Here is a 14,313-nt window from a genome sequence, read left to right as displayed (position 1 = left end):
GTGCTGCAGAAAGAGTAAGGGCAGCCATTAAAAATCAGCACACATTTAAAAGCTGTGTGCATCCCAACCCCTCTTAGCCCCATTGCCCATGTCCCAGACTTCTTAAAACTGCGCATGTGCCCAAAACAATCCCTTTATTTGCATGGAGCAAGCCCCGTGCAACTGAAGGAACTCTCCCTTTAGAATACAGAAGTGGCCTTAACACCAATCTGCACCCCAGTAGGACTCCCCGGCCCAGAGGAGCATCGGTACAGAAGTGTAAATTCGTCTAAGTCCACAAACATGCTACATGATTGTAAACTGCCACTGCAGTCCCTCTACCGGGAACCCGGGGGGCTTGTCTTCAAGGAGGAATAATAACAAGATGGTAACTTAAATGAAGGACACCCTGCGAGGACTGCATCCGCTTCGACCTGATGCCTGGCCTGAGATCCCTAATGTAGAAATTTCTACACAAAATAATTGCAAACTTACCTCTTTGTCCTGTGAAGATGTAAACAAGGATGCAAGTTCAATGCCTCTGTTCAAGACTACTGCACCAGCACTAGGATCCAGAGGCCTCCAGGTAGCCCAACTCCCTCCACCAGTTATACACAGACCGACAAGCTTAATTTTGTTGTAAGTGGTTTTATTTAAACATCAATTAATTTCTTTAAACAAACATAGTCATAAATCAAGCATCAAAAACAATTGTACCAATATTTACAATAACTACAAGTCCTGTCAATTAGTGACCATAAATCATTTCCTGACAGGATCCCTTCCTGTCCTGAACCACCATTGGACCACACAGGTGACCGATATCTCACCTGTATCCCTAGGAGGGGCGGTTACCCTGACTACACCGTTTCTTGTCCTCACGCTCAGGGTTCCGCCCCCCTCCGAACACCAATCATACTCGGGGTATACCAGGGCGGCCAAGAGCTGGGCACCCCATGGCCCCCCCAAGCGATCTGAACTCCCTTTCCCATTGATCTGGTGTGTACGCCCGCAGGTTGGCTCAGAACTTCAGGATCCTATCCCTGGTGTCCTCCTCCCGTGGCCCCAACCATGGGGACCCCCCTGTTATTTCTAGCCACTTTTATATCTCAATTTCCGCCACGAGGGCGACCAGGGCCCTAAAGGTCCTTCGCCCTCCCCACCCTTAAAAAAACACCGAGCAAAATACCACATGTCATGGATGAATTGGTCAGTACCTGCATCTGACAGATGTACCTGGTCCTTGTGAAACATGTGTGGACCTTTTAAGAGTTTGTGGGAGATGTTCCATAACCTTCCTGGGCCCGGGCAAAGCTTGGCCATCTCGGCGTTGAGACAGCGTACTGAAACATTGATTGTCCTTGATTTGATCCCTAATCCCCATTTTCGACGTGGAACCATATGGGACCAGGCAATCCCCGCTTGAGGGAACTGTTTTGCTAATTTTGTGATCTCCAAGAATATGGTTTCTCTCAGTGCCTTACGACCCAATTGTACCAAGTCTTTGCCACCTAAGTGGATAATGATAAGATCCGGGGACTGGAGCCCCCCAAAACCCTTTGCTTCATTGACTAATCGCTGGAGCTGAGTGATTCCCACTCCTCCAATACCACACCACCGGAAAGCCACGCCTTGCACCATCGCCGGATTCGACCCACGGAGCTGTTGCACCGGTACGCCGCCCGTCGAACAAAACAATGCCCCAAAACCCACACTACATGCTGAGACATTGCACTGAAATAGAAGAAAAAAGGCGTGAGGAGAGCACATACATAATAACATGCTGACATCATGCTAGTTTCGGGCCGAATGTAACGCCTAAAGCACTCCAATGACCAACGCCCAATACGCTTTACCGCGGACGCTGGCATGCCCGCGGTTGCTGCCAGTGTTGCTGCCCCAATACGAAAGGAATGGGAGGAGTACCCTTTTTGGTCAACCCCCAGTGCCCTCTACGCTAACTTGAACACCTCTAAGAATTGGTAGCGCGAGAGGCAGTCCCAGTTAGCATGGATGAACAAGGCAGATGGGCGCGACGGAGGGCGAACCGAGAGGTAATACTTCGTCAGAGTCACAGGGCAAAGGGGAGAGCCGATTGCGGCACTAAGAGTGATGTGCGCTCCTCTTTTTGCCTGATCCGTTTTTGATTTACGCAGAACTATTGTTATAAAACCAGCACTGACTGACACATCCTCCGTCTGTAATCCGCCCACATGGTCGCCCCTGGAGGAGCCTACCAATTCGCTGACGCGGAAGGCCCCGTAAAACGCTACAGAAAATGCTGCCGAAAAGAGGGCTGACTCAACCGGGGAGGAGCACACTGAAGGGAGAGTGTGCAGAAGACTCTCTAGCAGGGGGGGAGGGGAGGGGGGTGGAGGGGTTATCAGACGCCTAGAGTCCGCGCTCACCTGGGCTATCCTGGCCCAGCCCGCTATGGCCCGTTTCACAATAAAAGAGTTCAGGGGAGCCTCCATGCTCTTGAGCCTAGCGAAGAAGCGTATTGCAGACAGGAAAGCCTTAGCGCAAGACACCGGGCGTCCTAAGGTTTTTAAATGCTGTAGAAAAGCACAGACTGCTGATTTAGAGAATACTTCAGAAATATGCTGCGCCTGTAAAAACCGCCTGTAATGGTAGAAATCGTTTTCATATGCCTTCCTAGTACGTGCCGCTAGAGATGACGCTACTAAATCTGGGAGGGGGGGCACCAATTTCCCACAGAGATTCTGGGAACTCCGTCATCTTCTCCATTGCCCGGGGATGGACCTCAGAAAGTCCTGCATTAATGAGCGAGATAGGGCGTCAGCAGCATTGTTATGGACCCCTGGCACATGTTTTGCCCTGAAGGTAATGTCGTGTTGCAAACAAGACAAGATTAAACTCTTTAACAGGCGTAGGACCTACAAGAGGGTATGAAGGACGTCGCAGATTGGATGAGGCTCAGCCGCCTAAAGCTGAACTCTGAAAAAACGGAAGTCCTCATCCTCGGCAACACCCCGTCCGCCTGGGACGACTCCTGGTGGCCCACGGCCCTCGGCACCGCACCGACCCCCGCAGACCACGCCCGCAACCTCGGCTTCATCTTGGACCCTCTTCTCACCATGACCAAGCAAGTCAACGCCGTGTCCTCCGCCTGCTTCCTCACTCTCCGCATGCTCCGCAAGATCTTCCGCTGGATCCCCGCCGACACCAGAAAAACCGTGACCCACGCCCTTGTCACGAGTCGCCTGGACTACGGCAACACCCTCTACGCCGGGACCACCGCCAAACTCCAAAACTGCCTGCAACGCATCCAAAACGCCTCGGCCCGCCTCATCCTCGACGTACCCCGCAACAGCCACATCTCCGCACACCTGAGACACCTGCATTGGCTCCCAGTCAGCAAAAGGATCACCTTCCGTCTTCTCACCCACGCACACAAAGCCCTCCACAACAAGGGACCGGAATACCTCAACAGACGCCTCAGCTTCTACGTCCCCACCCGCCCCCTCCGCTCCGCTGGCCTCGCACTTGCTGCCATCCCTCGCACCCGCCGCTCCACGGCGGGTGGGAGATCTTTCTCCTTCCTGGCGGCCAAGACCTGGAACTCCCTCCCCACCAGCCTCAGGACCACCCAGGACCACTCCGCTTTCCGGAGACTCCTAAAGACTTGGCTGTTCGAGCAGCGATAACCCCCCCTTTCCCCCCTAGCGCCTTGAGACCCGCACGGGTGAGTAGCGCGCTTTATAAATGTTAATGATTTGATTTGATTTGATTTAGGACCAGAGGGCAAGTGGCCCGTTGACGATTAATGACTTCAACTACTGCCATGTTGTAAGACCAAACAATTACCACTCTATTTCTCAATTCCTTAGTCCATATATTGACAGCCACAACAATGGGGAATAGTTCCAAGAAGGCTATGTTCTTTGTCCAACCGCTACTCACCCATTCAGCTGGCCAGTCTGCCCTGCACCACAGGGGGCCCAATATTGCCCCAAAACCCAGACTACCCGCCGAGTCAGTGTACAGACCCAGCGCAGGGCTGGAAATTGCTTGGTGAGGCCAAATGACAGCCCCATTGAAATCCCTCAGAAAAACCTCCCACAACCTTAAGTCCTCCCTGACCTCCAAGGACAAGCGCGTGTGGTGATGTTTTTTCGTTAGCCCGGCCATTGACCGAGCAATAGATCTAGAAAAGGGGCGGGCTAGGGGGATGATCCTAAGCGCAAAATTCAGCTGACCCACTAGCACCTGAAGCTGGTGGAGAGTAACTTTTTTATGCGATAGCATAGTATGAATGGATTCCCTGAACACCTGTAGCTTATCCTGCGGTAAGCAACACTCCCCTGCCATGGAATCAATTTAAATTCCCAAGACGGTAATGCAAGTAGAGGGACTGGTAGTTTTGTCTGGAGCCAAAGGGACCCCAAATTCTTTGAACATAGTGATCAACGCCTGGAGTGCCCACTCGCATTTTGCAGACCTAGGAGGGCCCAAAATAAAAAAATCATCGAGGTAATGAATGACGTCACGGTGCCCTGTGCGAAGTGAGAAAACCCAATGAAGGAATGTGCTGAACTGCTCGAAGTAACTGCAAGATATACTACAACCCATGGGCATGCATCTATCATAGAAATATTCTCCTTGAAACTGGAAACCCAGTAGGTGGTAGTCCTCTGGGTGTACTGGAAGAAGTATAAAAGCTGACTCAATGTCAGTCTTTGCCAACAGAGCCCCAATGCCTAAAGCTCTGACCTTTTCTAAGGCGCTGTCCACAGATGCATAATGAACCGAACATAGCTGAGGATCAATGGCATAATTTACTGACGCCCCGAGGGGCAGACAAATTATGAATCAGTCTGAACTGGCCTGGTTCCTTCTTTGGAACCACACCCAACAGGGAACAAACAAAGCCAACCGGGGGGGGCCCTGGAAGGGGCCCGCTAGCCTACCCAGCGCACATTCTTTTGCTAACTTCTTGGCCACCACGCGCGGGTTCTGTGACGCTGAGACCAAGTTTTTGCAGTGATTCACTCGTGGAACATTAAATGCTGGGACCCTAAAACCAGAAGAAAAACCCTGGAGAAGTGTTTTCGCAGAATCAGAAGCGGGGTAAGCCTGTAACCATGGGAGCAGGGAAACCAACTTGATGGGGGACGGCAAGGGGGGTCAGTTAGAGGGCTTAATTGCATCTCTACCACATTCTTTAGATTTCTTGATGCATTTAAACTCTGGGTGGGAAGGGTGTCCACAAAAGGAACAGTTATGCCTGAACTTGGAGGATCCAGCTGGGCGCGAGCACACTTTTCTGTTAAATGCCCAACATGTACCCGTCTTTTCACCTGAGAACTGCGAACGAAAGGGCTGCCTCCCCGGTACTTTGTTATTAACGCACTCCAGCCAAACATTAACTTCTGTCTGATCCTAACCAATAGAAGGATCTTCCACTTTTGCCCAACGGAAGCCCCTATCATATTCCAACCAGGCCGACCCCCCCATAGGTGTGCTGGGCCTTCAATATCTTGTTTGCATAGTAAATCAATGAGATGCCCAATTCTGGTTTCTTTTCTAACAATGCTGACATGAATACATGAAAACCAAATAACCAGTTTGTGATGTTCTCCTCCACTTTTGAACTTCTGTCCCCAGAGGAGGAAGGCTTAGCCTCCTTATCTTTAACATCCACCACCCTTCTCCTTGCCCTAATCAATGAAAATATGTCCAAAACATCCCCTTTCCAAATTTTTTCCTTTACCTCTGCACTAACGTGTGCTGCCAGCTTATCTGGTCTTGAAAGTAATGCATCAGTTGATCCCTCCTTAGCCGAATTTTCCTGGACTGTGTATTTGCTGGTGCTAGGCAACACATTTGGAAGTACCGGGGTTGCATTTGTTACAGTGCACAGTGTCCGGGCGACACGCGGACTGTTTGATGATGCCTGGGATGTATTTGAGTGTTGCACTGACGCCATAGCATCCACTTGGCGTTTTAGCTCCAATACTGAATTTTGCAAGGACTCATTAGCAACCCAAGGAGCTGTGGGTGGGGGTGTACTACTGGCGGGGCCATTAATGCTGGCTAAAAGTCTGGATACCTCTACTAAAGCCTATCTGGACGTGTCCTGAACCTGCGCTTGCTGCTCCGGTGCCTGGGGTGTAGGGGAGGCAAAGGGGGGGCCACAGGTGACGGCGCCACAGGTAAGGGGGCTGGAGGAGCCCCTGACTGCCCGCGGGTGACTAGGAAGCCAGTGACTTACGAATATTCGCCAAGACCTCCTCTACCCCAGAGGCCGGTGCCACAATTGTTCCTACGCATGAGCCCTGCAGTGCGGGAGGAGTAGCCACCACGGGGGCCGGTGTCACAATAGGGGCCACCGGTGCCAGAGGATTGATCACTGCAGATGAAACCAAATTAGGGGGGGGCGGGAGCTGCTAACTTCCCATTCTTCCTATGCTTAATCGGAGGAAACACGGCGCGAGGGGCTATATGAGCCCGCCGTGGACGGCTAGACTTTTCCCCACTAACCTCATTGTCAGATGCCAAGTCACTACTGTCCGTGTCATCATTCCCTAATTTATCCAAGACCATTTTTAATAACTGGGACAGCTCTGGGTCCCTCCCTTTCCTCTTTGCAGCGCTGGCCTTCCTAGGTGGCATGGTGGAATGCACTAACAGAAAGACCCCCAACGGTCGAGTTCAACTCTGCAAAGAGCCCCACCTTTTTTTTTTTTTAAGTGATGACGAAGATCCTGCAAAGCAAAATTAATATACCGCTCCGTTAATTAACAGGACAACAAAGGCCCTAGTCTTAACATAGAGCCATTTCTGGTGATGGCAAATCAAATAATATATAGCCCGTAATCAACAGGACAACAAAGGCACTAGCCTTAACATAGAGCCGTAAAGCATACAGGTATATACAATTGAACACTGCCTTAAGAGTTAATTTGCTTCCTGTAAATGATGTAGTCAAAATGGTATTTTACATTCAATTACTTGGTAAATGCGCATACATACATGGATGGCCAACAGGGCGACGTCCTATAACTGCGATGTGCACACAAGGAATGTTCTACTGTAAGCTTAAACAATAACCAACCAGACAACCAGTGCGCTTTTATTTGCTTAAGAGAAAGCCCCCAGAAACATGCTTTCCTGCTGCGCCTGGTGTACTAGGCATGCCACTGAGCCATGGCCCCTGAAATCTCCCCCAGCGTTAACATAATAGACAACAAATTAAAATTATTTGAACGCCGGCAACTCTCCACTGGCTCCGACTTCGAACGCTCGAGGAATCCTCACCGGGAAAAAAGGGGAATCCTACAGGGCAGCTCCTCGAGGAATCCTCACCAGAAAAATAACAATTGCGGGCCTCGCGCGACCAGGACGCCGCAAACCAGAAAGAAGGACGAGCCTTCTTGGGGGGGGCTCTTAAGTAGCCCCCCCCCCCCCCCCACCGGTTTGCGGCGTCCGGATCCGGCTTGCAGCCCACGTTGCCCCCACGATCGCCTCCCTCCAGTACTTCCGCTCCCACACCTCGTGAGTCAAGGCCAGCCCTGCGCACCTCCGGTGCAAAGGGGAGCGTTGGGCCTAGGAGGCCCCGTCCCCTAACGGGCCGCACCCCCCCACTTCGGGGGGGGGGGGGGGGGGCGCTTTACCCAAGGGCTAGGCTATGTAAAGACAGTTTTACCCCTGCCTTCTCAGGAGCAAATCTCCAGCCATGTGAATATGCCTGCCAATGACTTGGGGGTGGTGATGCCCTCAACCTGCTCATAGGAGCAAATTTATTCACATGTACCCTTAATGGTGATGTGTCAGCAGATCCATTCATGGGCGTAAAACCACTAGTGAACACAAAACGTCACTTTACACACAAACTGAAGGTGAATTAAGTGCACAAATATCTTTACAAACAAAGCTGAGTATTTGGCTACAGAAAATTGTATGCCCTTCTAGAAAGCAAACATTGTATTTTTATCCAGTCTTTGTTCAAAGTATATTGGGAGGTTAGTCACAGTTCTTTATATGACCCTTTCAACTGAGAACAGCTTATGCATTTTATTTTGTACTCGATACATAGCAAAAACATAACATGACACAACCTTAAAAGTTTGTGCTGCATCGCAGGACTCCTCGCCGTTGGTAGGATCATGCCGACAATAGAGGACATCTATAATGTCATTTGAGGAACGGCTGCCTCTAACATCTGCCAATTAGGTTTCTGTTATGTGGTACAGACCACGTTGGTGGAAGAGAGGGACAGCATCCATCAGGCTTGAGACAGAGGGCAGACTATGAATCTGGTCTTATTGGACCCGCTGGCAGTCTTCAATATTCTGCTCTAAACTCTCTCAAATAGCTAACACCTGAATTTCGTTCAACCTACAAAAATGTCTTCCTATCATTCAAGGCCATGTACTTTATTAGCCTCACTGCCTCCCTCAAAATTTAAAACTGAACCACTAAACCAAAACCATAAGAAGCACATCAACATGACTTCTCTTAACACTGTTTCAAAGAAATGTCCTCCATCAAATACACCCAGAAATTGGAATGCATTTTCCATTCACATAAGACTTGCCTAATCACAGCAAATCTTCACATATAAGCTTAAGGAGAACCTATATAATAAACCTGGCTTTGCATCTCATAGTTTATGTCCAGGGCTATTCATCTCCTGTAGTTGTCTCTAACCTTTGCTTTATATCTTATCATATTAAAGGTTGCAATTGATTCTACTACGGCTTTACTTGCTGTAAATATCATACTGGCTATTTTCTTTACTAAAACCTAAACTAGATGTTCTAGCCTTCCCCTTGAGGCCAGCCTGACATCTTTTTCTTCTTTCTCTGGTCCTCAGTCATCCCACTGCCATCCATGTAGACTTCTGACTACTAATGTATATACGTTTCTGCAGACTCTCCTGAATGTGTGTGTCACGCAGTTGTTACCTCTGTGTTTGTGAGGTTTTGGGTGTAATGTATGATATGGCTGGGTGGTTATATCATCCAGTACACTCTCAAATACAGTCTTGGGTCCAGTCAGGTATGTTTACTTAACCTTAAGCTCAACCCTGGGCAGGTGTGGCTGTGAGCAGTAAGGCTTACCAAAGGAATGATGTGTAAAGCATTTCATAGCACCAAACAACAAAATAAAGTCACACAACATGAAAGAAACAAGACACCAAAGTATAAAACTAGAGCTTTTTAAAGTATTTTTAAAGACCTTAATCATCCAAATCCACCGGAGATACAGATTTATTAAGCAATAAATAACTTTTAAAACAACCGCAAACAAGCATTGGCCAACAAAGTTTGAAAAGTTTTGAAAAGTTTGAAACAGTTTGTTCCAAGTCTCTGGCCTGGGTTGTGCAACCAAGTCCGATAGGACAGAGGTCTAGGGAGGCAAAATGGACACTCTGGACAGCTACCTGTCCCCTAGAGCATTTTTAAAGTAAGATTCAAACTTCATAGGACCTCCATAGTCAACAATGGAGTGGTCCTGATGCTGACGGCTGCAGGTTTAAAGATGCTCAAGGATGCTCCTGATAATGTGTGGTCCACGGGGCTGAAGTCCAGTCGAGTCCTCACCCACAGTAAAGCCGGTTTGGGGGTGAGTTTCCCCTCTATCGCCCTCTCTCCATGCTGCCTACAGGAACAAAAGGCATCCTGCTCAGGGACTTTTGGCCAGGCAGCCCATCAGAGGCAGCTTTCCCATTGAAGCTTGCCTATGGCCTAACCCCATGAGTGGCCATCAGGACAGAGAAGGCGACACCTTGGTGCTCTGGCACTGCCCTTTGTTCCCAAGCCTAGGAGTTGTTCACACGTCTCCCCAGGAAACCTGTCTGAGTGTGTATGCCTTTGTGAGGTTGCTGGACAAGCAGAGCAGAAGGGCAACTTTCTGAAAGCTGCCCCTATTAATAGTGACATTAATTATGACCTGGGCATCTAGTCACACTCAATGCCATGATTAATGTGATACCTTAAATGACTGTTTGTTAGTCCAAGCCAAAGGTTATCTGTCTGGGATGCCACGCGGTACCCCTTTACTAGCAAATTCAGCTACTGGCTTTACCCACAGCAAAACAACAATTTGGAAGTGTTGCTGCTAAGACATATTTTAAAACATACCTTACTTAGCAAAATATTGCTCCCTGCCATAGGACTTGATAGGCCTTCCATAGGGAAGACTTACACAATGTTAAGGGACGGGTGGCTTTGCCATAGGATTAAGAGTCAAAGTCGACTGGCACTGCAAGCATGCCCTTCTAGTCTGCAGTGGCAGGCAGGGAGCTATTTTGTACATTGTCACATGAAGGGTGGCACAACCAGAGCTTCAGCCCTGAGTATACACTGTCTGACAGGAACTGGGTACCATATATTAGGGACTTATAAGTAAATCAGGCCTTGCCAATTGGGTGTATCCAATTTGCCATGCAATTTGTATGAGGTTGAGACACTGGCACTGAGTTCTAGTTAGCAGGGCTCAGTGCACGCTCAGACATGAAACAGCATCAGTCAAAAAATGTAGGGGTGAACACGCAAAAAGACACATATCTTTACAGTATTATATGGTGTTATGGTAAATGACACTAGAATGCATATCTTGCTCTAATTTAACTGTCTACAAAAAGCTCTGTCACTTCTCTGAGTTTAACTGTACATAAAAAATAATATAAAAAAAAATGTAAGCAAAGGTTGAGCATCAATTCCTTGAAGAATAACTTGATAACAACTGGTATTGCAGGAAAGGAAAAGAAGCATATTGACTCTTACATAAAGCTATGAAGTTAAGATAGGAGTATACTCCTGCAAGAGAGTTGCAGACCATATGATGTCCTGCAAGATTTGGTCTTCCTCCTGTTCTATGTGCAGCCACTAATTTGAGCTCCAAAAAGCACAAGCAGAGCTAGATGCATGCTGGTAATATACAGCTAGAGAAAGGGGAAGGGTCACGCATTCATGGTTGTTTAATGGACACAGGAGACATTCTTGCATTAAATATGGGTATAAGTGCTAGTCGCACAATGAGGATGTGGCACTTGCTAAAGCCCCCTTTTTATTGGCCCCATGCTTTAAAGAAACATCTCCTGGCCTCCCACTCAACACAACAATCAGTAGAAATAAACAATTCCACTGATTAAGTTCACCGATTTCCACATCAGCCTCACCAAGAAAGTTGTATGCTATTTGCTCCCATAAGTTAAGATATGCCAGGTAGGGGCTGTCCTCCTATCTAGGCTGAATAAGGAAAATGGTGTTAATGCAGGGCTCCTGTCTCGCATGGTCAAACAGTAGCATGATCATCAAAGCTGGGAAAGGATTAAAAACAGTTTCCATTTTATGAATGAGTGGGCCTACCTTAGTTCTGCAATTCATACTCCAGATGTCTGCCCTCTCGCTTTCGGAAACCAGGCTCAATAGATCAGATATATGACCACAGCCAATTAAAAAGCTTGGTGGATGGAACTTCGGAGTTCTAGAAACAAGAGCCTGGTGCTAACCCCCATTGCTTCGGACAGAGGAGTAGAAGCACCTCAACACAGTTCTGTAGTGACTGCACTTCTGCTCGCTGCACCTGGCTCCATAAGGCCCAAGGTCGGAAGTGGCCTCTGCCACAGAGCACATCATCCCCAGATCCATGTAATGGGAGTTCAGCAGGCCGCAGCGAAGAGCTCCACGCGGTCTTCTGGCGGCCTGAGAACACAGTAGGAAGATCGCAGCCATTCTCATCCGTGGGGCTTGTCTTAAGGTTAAAACGTGTCCTTTACACACTCCACTGTTTATTCCACTTAGGACGTATACTCATCACTACAAGCCAAGGAAATAAAGATTTCCGAAATTATGTCACCTTTATAGAACAGTATTCTGTCATGCCTTATAAAGCACTACCAATATCAGTTAGGGGTGACTCGTTAGGGAATAAAACTGCATTTTAAAATTAATTTGTTGCAATTTATTTATATCAAAACGATAACGGATTGCAGACTGGGCATGAATTTATGAATATTTCTGCAAGGTACATTTTGTAGCTATGGCTTGAGTGAGCACTAAGCGAAGACAGGGGGGGGGGGTGATACCGGGATGTCAATCACAGGACTAAGGGTTGGGCGCAGCCGCAGTCGGGGTCCGCACGTCAGGTATGCTTGTGATGCAGACAGCGGCCTCACTAAACGTGGCATGAAATAAAGGGAAGTGCATAGCTCTGCATACCCTGCACCCGACCCGCTGCCTGTGGAGAGTGTCGGCTAATATCCGCGCGTGACGCGAAAGGACTGAACGCTTACACTGACCACAGTCCAGTGGGCATCATTTTATTTTCCCTACACGGCTGCTCAACGTAGTGTACCATGTGTAACACGAGCTGCGAGCACATCGGGATAACTCGGGCCCTTACACATGGGCGTAGGAAGTGTGGGGGACGCGGGGGATATGTCCCCCCCAGATTTTGGAGTGGGGGGGGACACAGGGGACAAGGGTGGGGGGGACGAGGGGACAGAAGAATTTTCCCTTCTCTTCTGTATTTCGCAGGGCCATTAGCGCATGAAAGCGCTACCTATAATGGCCCTGCACTTGACCTGTGACCTGCCTCCAGGACACTTGCCCTCCTCTCCATTGTTGTGCTGCAGCACACAAGGGATTCTTTCTCACCTTGCCCCACAGCCGCCTGCAGTCTGCACTTCTGAGAACAAAGGGAGACGAGAGGACCTTTGTTGATTGCTGTCTGCATCCAGTCCCTCCTGAGCCCTACCCTTCCCTTGAAAATCGAACCCTGAAGACAGCAGCAAAACTTCTGAAGATAAGGAGGTTTGGGTAATTAAATAAAGTATTGCCAAGTAACTCCCTTTCTTTTTAAATACAGTGCTGTGTTGCAGAGTATCTCCCTTTCTAAAAACAGTATTGTTGAGTTACTAGAGATATGAGCAGGGCGGGCTTTAGCGCGCTAGTGGCACCCTGTGCGCCAATGAATGTTAGGGCCCCCCTTTCTGCCACCTCTCTCTCACTCTCTTCTCTCCTCTGTCTCCAGCTTGCCTGCCCCAGTGCTAATTATTGTCCCCTAAGTTGACATCCTGCCCCCCCAACATTTCTATCCCCTGTCTCTCCCTCAGCCTTCCTGGTATTTGTGAAAGCCCGCTCTGAAGGGCAAGGGCTGTCTGTAAATCTCATTTCCTGCCAATGGCCTGTGGATGCAAAGCCGGCACTGTAGCAGGTCACAGGCTTTACAGGACTTAACAGGCTGTGGTGGAACAGAGCCTGGCACTGCTGGATAGACAGCGGAGAGACTAGCACACAGCACGGGTCCCAGGAAGAACCAGATGGCCTGAGAGATGGACAGGGCTAGGTAAGGCAGCAGGGCCAGCTCTAGGGCGATGCAACTGGTGCTGCTGCACTGGGTGCTGACTTAGGATGGGGGTGCTGTGTTTGCAAGTATATTGTGACTTTAAAAGCACCTGCTTGGTGTTCCTTGCCACCAACAGTTTCAGGCAACAATAAAAATCTCAAGATAATTCCGGTGATTAATGGTGTTCCTGGAGAGAGATTGAAGTTTTGTCTAGTCGGAGTTTTGACTCATCATAACGTACAGGGTTACTATGCCTGCTACAAAGAACGTCTACATGCAGATCACAAAGTGTATATAATGTGAATAGGTCAGTGAGTTACTGCTTTTGTCCGATGCAGGAAAGTACCCTCTTTTTGGCATGGTTACCCCACTTTTTGCCTGTTGTCATTATGTTTTGACTGTGTTCACTGGGATCCTGCTAACCAGGACCCCAGTGCTCTCTCCCATTACATTTGGTTGCTTGGACCACACACACCCCACATTTGGCGTACTGGTGCCCCTTATAATTCCCTAGTATATGGTACCCAGGTACCCAGGGCATTGGGAGATCAGGGGTGCCCCATGGGCTGCAGCATGCATTATGCCACCCATAGGAGCCCATGTAAACTGTGTCTGCAGGCCTGTCATTGTAGCCTGCGTGAAAAGGTGCTTGCACCCTTTCACTTCAGGCACTGCACCAAGTCACTGTAAGTCACTCCTATGGCAGGCCCTCCTAGCCCCAGAGGGCAGGGTGCAAGTACCTGTGTGTGAGGGCACCTCTGCAGGAGCAGAGGTGCCCCCACAAACTCAGCTCCATTTTCCTGTACCTCGTGAGCGCGGGGAAGCCATTTTACGTGTGTACTGGACATAGGTCTCCACCAGCTCCATAATGGCAACTCCGAAACCTGGGCATGTTTGGTAACAAACATGTCAGAATCATACGCCAATCCTATTGTTAGTATTGATTGTATGATTCCATGCACTTTGGGGGCTCCTTAGAGGATCCCCAGCATTGCTCCTATCAGCTTTCTAGGC

At 48.9% G+C, this 14,313-nt stretch overlaps 1 protein-coding gene across 4 annotated transcripts in view; it reads right to left on the bottom strand.

The window, feature by feature from the left end:
• Positions 1-14,313, bottom strand: part of DIAPH3 (diaphanous related formin 3) — a 1,960,340-nt gene that overhangs the window by 1,159,562 nt on the left and 786,465 nt on the right. The gene's annotated exons all lie outside the window — the stretch shown is intronic.

This window comes from Pleurodeles waltl, chromosome 8, assembly GCF_031143425.1.
Source record: "Pleurodeles waltl isolate 20211129_DDA chromosome 8, aPleWal1.hap1.20221129, whole genome shotgun sequence".
NCBI classification, from domain to species: Eukaryota; Metazoa; Chordata; class Amphibia; order Caudata; family Salamandridae; genus Pleurodeles; species Pleurodeles waltl.
Note: the sequence above shows the minus strand (reverse complement) of the source record. Positions and strands in the feature narration are given on the sequence as shown.